Here is a 9,677-nt window from a genome sequence, read left to right as displayed (position 1 = left end):
AGAAGAAGAAGAAGAAGAAGAAGAAGAAGTGGTAGCTAGATGTAAACAAACCAGCATGGCGGACCGTACGGGTCTTATGCTCACTGTGAGCTGGCTAGCTAGACATTGTATGCCTAATTTCGCTATGCTGAGAAATTGTACATTGCATTATTTTTTTTTTATAACCATGATCGTTTGCATGGTCAAATTCAGGTTTATCTAACATTACCTTAACGTTAGCTATGCCCAACATTTCCATGTGGCGATATACTTTCACGACATACTTATCGTTTCAGACACATAACATTGTAATACATAATCGTGTGTGTATTATTTATTATTATTAATTTGATTGCAACGTTATATTATCCTAAAGTCTATTTCTCACCGTGTACCACTTGCATAAACACCGCATCCGTAGGGGCTGCCATTGTTGTTTCGCGGGCTATGTGACGTCAGAGCGCGTAACTGGGATTACATCGATCTAGTACGAGTTCACGGGTGGGAAGTCACGGGTTTGACTGCCGTTCCAGTGCACTTTCACGGGTAGAAGGTTGGAAAAACACGGGTTACGGGTTGCCTGGAACGTGGCATCAGAACGTTCAGTGTCGTCACATTAGTGCCAAATTCAAACTGCTTTCGGGCTTTAGCTGGCGCTGAGCCCGAGAGAGAAGTGCACTGCTGGTCATATTATCACAACTATGCAGTTTTCTTAACCACATAATGCACATTTTAGGTTTCAAAAATGTAAATACACATAAGTACTAGTAAAATAATATATTTAGAGTTTGTAAAATACACACATATGTCTATGGAAGCAACAATAACAATTCAATTCAAATTTAATTTGCCGGTGTGTTTTATTCATATCAGATACACATGGTGTAAGTAACTATAAAGTTCACTCTATTCTTCACCCAGTTTACCGGCCACTTACTTACTTGTATTTCGGGAGAAATTCATGAATTCACGTGCTGTAAATCCGACTGACAGGACTCTGAACTGCGGCGCGAACAAACATGGCGGCGCCCATCTCACATTACAGATCACGATCAAGATCATTCATAAAGGTTTTTAAATGACAAAACACACTCCTTTACACATATTTGTGAATCGCAATATCAGATTGTTCATGACATGGCAAGCAAGTTTGTGAATATTCAAATAAAAAAGGAAAAACAAAATAAAAGACTCATACAGTCTTATTGTGGCCGCGGTGTGTCACGTGACAAGCATGACGCGTCGCCATGGAAACAGTAAGGGGAAATGTTCTAAAATAACGGTCGCCTTAAAAGAAACTCACTCTGGGGGACCGATAGAATATTTTAAACTCACCACTGAAAGGGTTAAGACCATGATATTGCTTCTCCAATGAAAAAGCCATGTGGTCTGAATCAGGAGAGAAATATGCACAGATACACCATTTACAAGCGAAAAACAGTCCAAAACTTCCAAACATATGGACACTTTTCAGGTGTTTTGCCAACCTTTTTGAAGTTTGAAAGCTCCAGTATATTCTTAAATATTTCTCCGTTTGCATTCTATGGAAGAGAGAAAGTCTTGACAGAAGTTTCATTTTTGGGGGAATTATTCATTTTACTCTAAAGCACAATAAATAGGAGGAGGAAGGGCCACTCATAGACATCGTTCTTCACACAGGCAGTGAATTTCACCAGCAATGACGCTTAATGAAAAGATTCAGGCAATAGAGCTCACGATTCTCCAGCCATAAAACGCAGTCAGAGACAAACAACTAGGGCTGCGGACTGCAGTTCATCATAAAATGCAGCAGCAAAGAGATTTATAGAAGGAGCCTCAGAAGTTTAATGAACAAGTGAGGACAAGCGCTGTGGCAGCACTTAGCTCTCACAGGGCAGGCGCAGGGCCCACCGCTGCGCTAGAGCGCATGGGCACAGGCTGCGATTCACACACTAGCAGTGGAGTCTCAGGACAGTAATGAATGACAGGCGGGAGTTCCAGCAAAATGCCTAGAGCTTCACATGCCTGTGAAATTACCACTTCACACCACCGATACAGGAAAGAGTTCGAGATGGAAATAGTGGAACATATTGGAAGGGCAGCAGCAATCTGCTGACTGTTTAAATCAGCGATGCACCTAAATTAAAATTCTTGGATGTAACCGAAAAGCAAAATTAAGGGTACACTTAGCCAGAAAGCAAGTGTCTGATTTTTTATTTGCTAGTTTCATTGGCTAAATTATTATAATATTGGGTTATTCTGCTGTGCCGTCCTGATAGGGATCACTGTGTGAATAGAGGGTTAAAATCAAAGTGCCTACCCACATACCAACACTTATTTAATGTTCATTAAACTGATTGCTTTTTGCATGAATAGAAACAGAATGTATTATAAAAACAGTTATCACTAGCATTGTACACAACCATTAAAACGTTTATGGTCAAAAACATTTATTTGATCAAAATACAGTAAAAACATTAATATAGTAAAATATTACTGTAATTTAAAATCACCGTTTTATTAATATACTTAAAAATGTTATTTATTATAGTTAATATATCTTAATATACTTAAACATTTTATTTATTCCTTTGATGGCGAAGCTGAATGTTCAGCAGCCATTACTGCAGTTTTCAGTGTCACATACTGCTTGTGAAATCATTGTAATATGCTGATTTGGTTCTCATGAAACAGTTCTAATTATTACCAATGTTTTTTTTTTGTGGAAACCATGAGATTTATTTTTTTCAGAATTCTTTGATGAATACAAAGTAAAAAAAAAAGCAGCATTTATTTGAAATAGAAATATTTTGTAACAATATACAGTATATGTGTATATCACATATCAATGCATATCACTGTGTAATGAACATCAAGTAGAATTATAATTAAATACATTTAAAAGTATTAAATGTATTAAAATTTTATAAAGTTTTTAATAATACATTTCATTATTCAGTATGATGATAATCACATTCATACAGACAAAATATGGGTATTACCAGAAAAAAAATTATGTTTGAAATGCAACGCATAGAAACAATTAATAAATTAACCTACATTTTATGGACCAGAATGCCAGAGCATCATTTCTGAGAACATCAATGCTTCTTTTTGAATTGCAATTATTTAAATATTTCCTACCAATTCAATTCAAATTCCAAATAAACTTCCCATGGAATGTGGCCAATTCATCTGAGGTTCTACTATATGAATGGAAAGGGAATATTTCCTAAATTCTTCATTTTGCTAGATTTTCTGTATTGGAGATTTGATAAACCAAGCACTGTACCCCCCGTGATACTTCAGCAAAACAATGATTAGACTATGAAACACTTCCTGTCAACTGATCCACAACAATTCAATTCAACAGTGACATTCTGATTAACTAGTGTATCCCACTGCTGTCCTTTCATTTTCTTCCTATTATGTCCATGTTGTTGCTGCAAAAATGGTCATTTATCCAGGTGCAGATGAAACCATAGGATGTAAATTTAAAATGACTGGTGACAAATGGATTTTAAAGCCACTCTCATGTTACTCAACACCATACTTCAAGTTATGCCAAAGCAGAAAGGAAAGAAGTATTTGAAAAGCAATTCCATAACATACGGCAGCTTGGTACATTGAGCCAGGCTCATTAGCACACAGCCTGCTCAAGGATAACATATGGCAACATGCAGAATCTGAATTCCAGGCTCGCCGTCTCATAAATATTCAGTCACACTGTGGAGAAAAGCAAGGGAGGAAAGAATGAATCTTCTTATTGTTTGTGCAAGTATTTTTTTTATCCTGTCCCCAGCGCTAGATATTTAAATGCTCTAACAGGCCAGTAAACAGCCTATACTGCATATGACAAATGTACATAGCAAGTGTATGAGACTGAAGCCCTGCACACTAACTGAATCAGCAGCAGCAACATTCCAATAAGCCCCAACTTAAATTACCTTCAAGGATAGTGGTAATGCACCATAGTAGGTTCCAGAAATCTGAGTTATCATTTCTGTATACTGCAGATTTATGTTCTTGAAAGCATTTCTAGTTTAAGGTCCATGATGCTTTGACACTTTTGCACTCTCATATTGTTATTATTATACCCATATGTAGACTATAAAGCCAAAAATATGTAGACACCCCCTTTTAATTTAGGTGTTCATGTCTAAATGGGACTAAATTTCTGCAAACAACATATAATGAAAGCCCTTCCTGAACGAAGAAGTTGTTAGAAAGGACCAAAGGGAAACTGAAAATTGAAAGCTCAATAAGCACATATAGGTATAGCATTCAGATTTCCACATCTTTTTAGCAATATAACATAGTTCATTATCATTATCATTAACATCTTATTAAGAGCAACTACATTAAATACGGTAACAGAGTTCAATTCTTAAATTACAGTAACAGATTTCAAGGCAATCAGTAGAATCAAGTCAATCATTTTATTATTTACATGAACAAATATCTCTAAGAAAACCCAAAGTCGCACTATGCCAAGCTCTTTAAGCATGCCATATGATGTTCTCCAAAATAACCCTCAAATGGCATAAGTGGTTACCAGGGAAACTAGGTAACCGGGCTGACACTCTGCAACCTGAAGCAAATGAGTGCAAGTGAGGGTGACTGAACACAGGAGGTGTGCAATATATAGGGCTGCCCTCGACTAAAGATTTTTCTGGTCGACCAGTAGTCGTTCATTTTAAGCATTAGTTGACTAATCGCACGTTTATTAATAAACCATTTAAATCATGCTAATGAGCCTTTCATTTCCTACATAGCCACAGCACACCAGCAGAAGTAATGATGTTGAATGTGTCAGGGAAAAACAGTAAGATTAAACTGCATTAACATTTTAATAATCTATTGATAAACTAGTGTTTTCTGTGTTTTCGGCTTAAGAGATGAAGTCGGCGACACTGACTCATCTCCACAGCAGTCGACGCGCCTGCATGCAAGTTTCATAAGGATTACATAGTCTGAGAATATTTGTTTTTTGTTTCAGATTTGAATTGTTTCATTTGAAAGTAGACATTTCACTCTCTATAGATATATTTTTCATGTCTGTAAGGCAAGTATACACAGAGTTTCGCGCTCAGCAGAGGCCGAGACGGCAGAAAGTGCATCCTGTTTGCTTTCATTATTTTACAAAAGCGCAATGTTTTGGTGTTATTGTAAGTGCACACAAATAAACGTAGAGGCTTTACAGATTCGAAAGATGTGTTACTCTTATCTGTATGACCAAAATGACGGAGTATTTTAAGAGCAAGTGACTGCACCGGCGCCTCCATCTGTCATGCTGTGAGCGCGCTACTGTTCAGATTTCACACTCCGCACAGACACTTGAATTGTGCACATTTTCTAGGTTAACATTAGATTGAGCGGCCATGTAAAGTTGCTACTACTTACATATTTCAGATGATAAGCCATATTTGGTTGAAGAATGATAGGTGAGTGTTTGGATGTACTGTATTACCACAAAATGCAGCCGTTAACGATCTGTCGAACCTCACCACTTCCTGTGGATTTTTTTTTTCTGCGACTAATAAAATTTTGGTCGATCAAGCCTCTTCTCGTCGACTAACCTTTAGTCAACTATTATGGGGCAGCCCTAGTAATATATGTCAATTATATAATGATGAACAAACCCCCTCACCTCAGGTCAACATTAAATAAAAGGGAAGAGAAATTCTGTAGCATCTGTGGCTAAGAAAACATTAGTTTCAGGAAATGTCCTTCACCTCTATTTGGGACCTCAGATTTTCACAGCAGGGGTCTATGAGAAACTGTATGTACTGAACATGCTTAAAAAAAAAATAAGACAAAAAGATTGACTTTTTGGTATATTAGGATAAAAAGTGACAAAAAAAGTTTGGAAACTTTAAAATGAGATTTTTTTTTTTTACTTGCATGAAGCACCTGTATTCATAGAGTATAGGTATAGATATAGTTTATTGCGAAATATAGCAAAATATTCCAATATATAGCCAACACTAGTTCAACACTAAGTTTGGGCCCAGTAAGATTTTTTTTAAATAAATTAATAATTTTAATCAGCAAGGATCCATTCAATTGATCAAACGTGACATTAAAGACATTAATAATGTTACAAAAACTTATATTTCAAATAAATGCTGTTCTGTCGAACTTCCTATTCATCAGAGAAAAAAATCTATTAAAGTTTCCATAAAATATGAAGCAGAACTGTTTCCAATACTGATAATATGAAATGTTTCTTAAGCACCAACTTACTTTTTAAAATATAATAAAATAGAAAACAGTTATGCATTGTATAGAATTTGATCAAATTGCTGTTTTTACTGTATTTTTAATCAAATATATGGAACCTTGGTGAGGGCGAGCTTTCAAGATAGAAAAAACTGGAAAACTGGTATAAAACAGTCCCCAGTCCCCCTCTACCTGCCAAAATCCCTTCTTGTAAGCATAATTACTGTTTGCCATGTGACAGGCTCACTAATATCAACTCTGGCATCAAACAAAGGCTTCAGAGTGCACTGCACAGCCAACCTGTTCAAAACGCGACAGCTCCCAGCTTGGCAATCCTAATGAATTTCAGCATTTACATTTTAAACAACAGAAACTCCCACAATAACTGCTTTTTTTATCCACTGACAAGTGTGCTCACTTCAGCGCATGAAAAAACACACATATGTTACGTTACTTGAAGCAGGCTGAAATGAGCTGAAAGACATGCAATTGAACTGCACAAATGGAAATGATTTGAGAAGAGATGATAAGAAATTTAATCTATGTAAACTTCTGTCATTGTTAACACTGCTAAACCCAAATCTTAGCCTCAAATTGGAAAAAAAAATAAAACTACAGGGAGTGAATTGAAGAGTAAGTGTTCTCTATTTGAAGACTTAAAAAGAAGCACAGTGTGTGAAAGTCTGGGCAAAGTCCAAGGGCTTGAACTAAGCAGCAGCTAATGAGAAGAGCTCATTAAAACTGTGTGTGCAGGACAGGCGAAGGAAAGATGAAATGTGTTTAATGAATTCTTGCTTTTCTTTTGTTCCTATCATCTTCGCTCCAATGGCATCCTGCTTTAGCCACCTCCAGTTGCTAAATGGCCAATTAAAAACATGTTCTTGAAGTATTAAGCTTCAACACACTATGGCACGGGTGATGATGGCTCTTTTGCGCTTTTGAAAAACAATTGCCTTTATTTATTTGCATGATAGGATTTTGTTGGGTGGGATTTGGTTAAGACACTTCTGTTCACTTCCTGAAGTTTTTGACTTCAGTAAATGAAAAAGTTTTTGACTTCAGTAAATGAAAAAACTGAACCCTTTTACTTTCTTTTCAGTTGCAGAAAGTACGTAACCGTAAAGTTTTTTTTGGACATTTTAATTTGTATCATTCTTCATATTTACAACAATAAATCATGCATATTTTGTGAGAGACAGAGAAAGCGCACACCAGGAGACTGTATAATATAGTCCATCTGCCAGCCTAAACTGTATGTGCGATCGGTGATCTGTAGTGTAGCTGATATTTTGAACATGTATCTTTTGTATGTTCTCAGGAAATACACTGACACCATGTTTTAGACTTGTTCTGTTCACTCGAAAATACATAGAAGACAAGCGGCAAGCCGGTAACGTCAAGATGATGTGCGAACGACAAAGCAGTTGCTCGTACAGATAACATGAGTTCGCTGACGGTGTGTGCGGGTGTTTTTGTCTCAGTCGGTGGCTCTGATCTACTTCCTTTGCTCTCTTGCTCTGACAGGTTGAGACAGAAAGAGAGAGCTGTCCTTTTTTCTGACATCAGCGCTCTTCTATTGGGCTCATTTGTTCAGTGGGATGTCAGCAATTGCGGTTGAGAGACTTAATGAGAAGCGAGGTTGAGAGAAGAAACAGAGAGATGGAATCTTTCACTCTTCAAGCATTCCCAAAAGACAAATTGCAAAAAAACGTGCACTGAATAGGCCACAGTTACAGAGTATGTGCGTGTTGCGGAAGAGCATACTGTAGATGTTGCTTAATTTTGGCAGTAACAGTAGGTTTATTTGTGGAAAATATAAACCATTACAGAGGACAGACCAATAATTGGTTTCATAATAAAAGTAATAATTTAAAGTTATTTATGTTATTAAAAAAACAACTTATAACTAAATATTATTTATAATAATACATTTTGTTTATTTTTTTTACTAAAACTATTATTTATATATGCTGCTAGTATAGCGCAAACCAATAACCAGTTTTTAATAATAATAATAATAATTATCATTATTATTAAATTCAAACATTTTATCTTTTAATAAAGGTTTCTTGATGATCAGTTTATTTATTATGCCATTTATTGTATTTAAAAATATATATATTTATATTGATTTTTGTGAATACACAAAACATTTTATTTTTAGATTTTTTTCTTATACATTCGTTTGATGATCACAGTTCATATTTAATTGATTTATTTATTTTATTAAAAAATATATTATTTATATTGTTTTTTTATTATATTTTCTTTTTTGTCTGAAAATCAGAAAAAAAAAATCAATTGATTCTGCATATTGGTTTTCATTTACTTAAATAAACATAAAAATAACCTGTATCAGTGTTTATAAAAAGGCAACATTAATGAGCAAACTTTAAAAAAAAATAGAGTACAGCAATTACAGACTGCTTTGAGCGAGGAGGGGATATTGCTGTCTATAATCTATAAAAGATATTGGCCCAATGGCTACACCTCAGATCAATTCACCATGGCATAGTTAAAGCATCTGATCCTATTAGAGACCATAAAAATAATTATCTAGTCTATGCACAGTACTTTAAAAAAAATAAAAATCTGCTTTAGGCATCTGGGAAATGGGTTCATTTTATTTCCACCATTGTTACAATAGAAGTGTGTCCCTCCATACACGTCACACACCACTAAAAATGCACATAAGCTACAGTGCAAATTGATGCCTGCTGGTGTGCAAGAACATGAATATTTCATAGGCTGTATGAAAATAACACATTTACATTAATAATTAGCAGCAGCCTTTAACCTTCTCCAGAGAACAGAGGACTAGATTTTGAGTAATGAAGAGGCGTAAGGGGACACTAACACTTATCAATATCAATGCCTGTGGCACACATCGCTTTGAATTTAGGCTTTTGATTATCCGCCCTCAGACAGATATCAATCTCATGGATCTGCTACTCAGCTAGTGGAGGGGTTTGAATCTCCAGAGACGTGGCAGTAATGGAGAAAACAGTGAATACACAAAAGCTGTAGCTTATGTTACTCAGTGTAATGTCGAAGGTTCATGTAATGGGGAAGAGAGATTACAGAATGCTGTTGTCACTCCAGTCCACTCACATACTCTGTTCCAGTCCGTGGCACACAAAGCTTAATGCTATGCTATTCTTGTTGGCAGATTAAATTTATTTATTTATTTATTTATATATACATATATATATATATATATATATATATATATCTAAATAAAATACTTGATTACTAAACTGTTGTATAAAAGTGATATTACTTTATTGTGAGTAGCTATTAAAAGCCAATAGTTCTACATCTTTAACACACTGATCTCTTGAAGATGACAGTGTTTCTCAGCCCTAATATATTCTACAACAATGCCATCTTCATTGCAGGAGAGGCAGCCTGTGGTTTTGCTACTACACTGTATTAGATGACAGTTGCTGTTACACCAACACTTTGCAGAGCATCTGGTATATATCACATTACCACTA

At 35.6% G+C, this 9,677-nt stretch overlaps 1 protein-coding gene and 1 long non-coding RNA gene across 3 annotated transcripts in view; one reads left to right on the top strand and one right to left on the bottom strand.

The window, feature by feature from the left end:
* The window catches only part of LOC107672281 (N-terminal EF-hand calcium-binding protein 2-like), a 104,042-nt gene that overhangs the window by 44,900 nt on the left and 49,465 nt on the right, over nucleotides 1–9,677 (bottom strand). The gene's annotated exons all lie outside the window — the stretch shown is intronic.
* Nucleotides 426–8,761, top strand: LOC107672282 (uncharacterized). The gene is made up of 3 exons (XR_001632303.1): nucleotides 426–584; nucleotides 7,721–7,726; nucleotides 8,752–8,761. It is a non-coding gene; the product is annotated as an uncharacterized LOC107672282 (long non-coding RNA).

Source organism: Sinocyclocheilus anshuiensis, unplaced genomic scaffold (assembly GCF_001515605.1).
Source record: "Sinocyclocheilus anshuiensis isolate Anshui unplaced genomic scaffold, SAMN03320099.WGS_v1.1 scaffold997, whole genome shotgun sequence".
In the NCBI taxonomy this organism is placed as follows: Eukaryota; Metazoa; Chordata; class Actinopteri; order Cypriniformes; family Cyprinidae; genus Sinocyclocheilus; species Sinocyclocheilus anshuiensis.
This window is presented reverse-complemented; position numbering and strand designations above follow the sequence as displayed.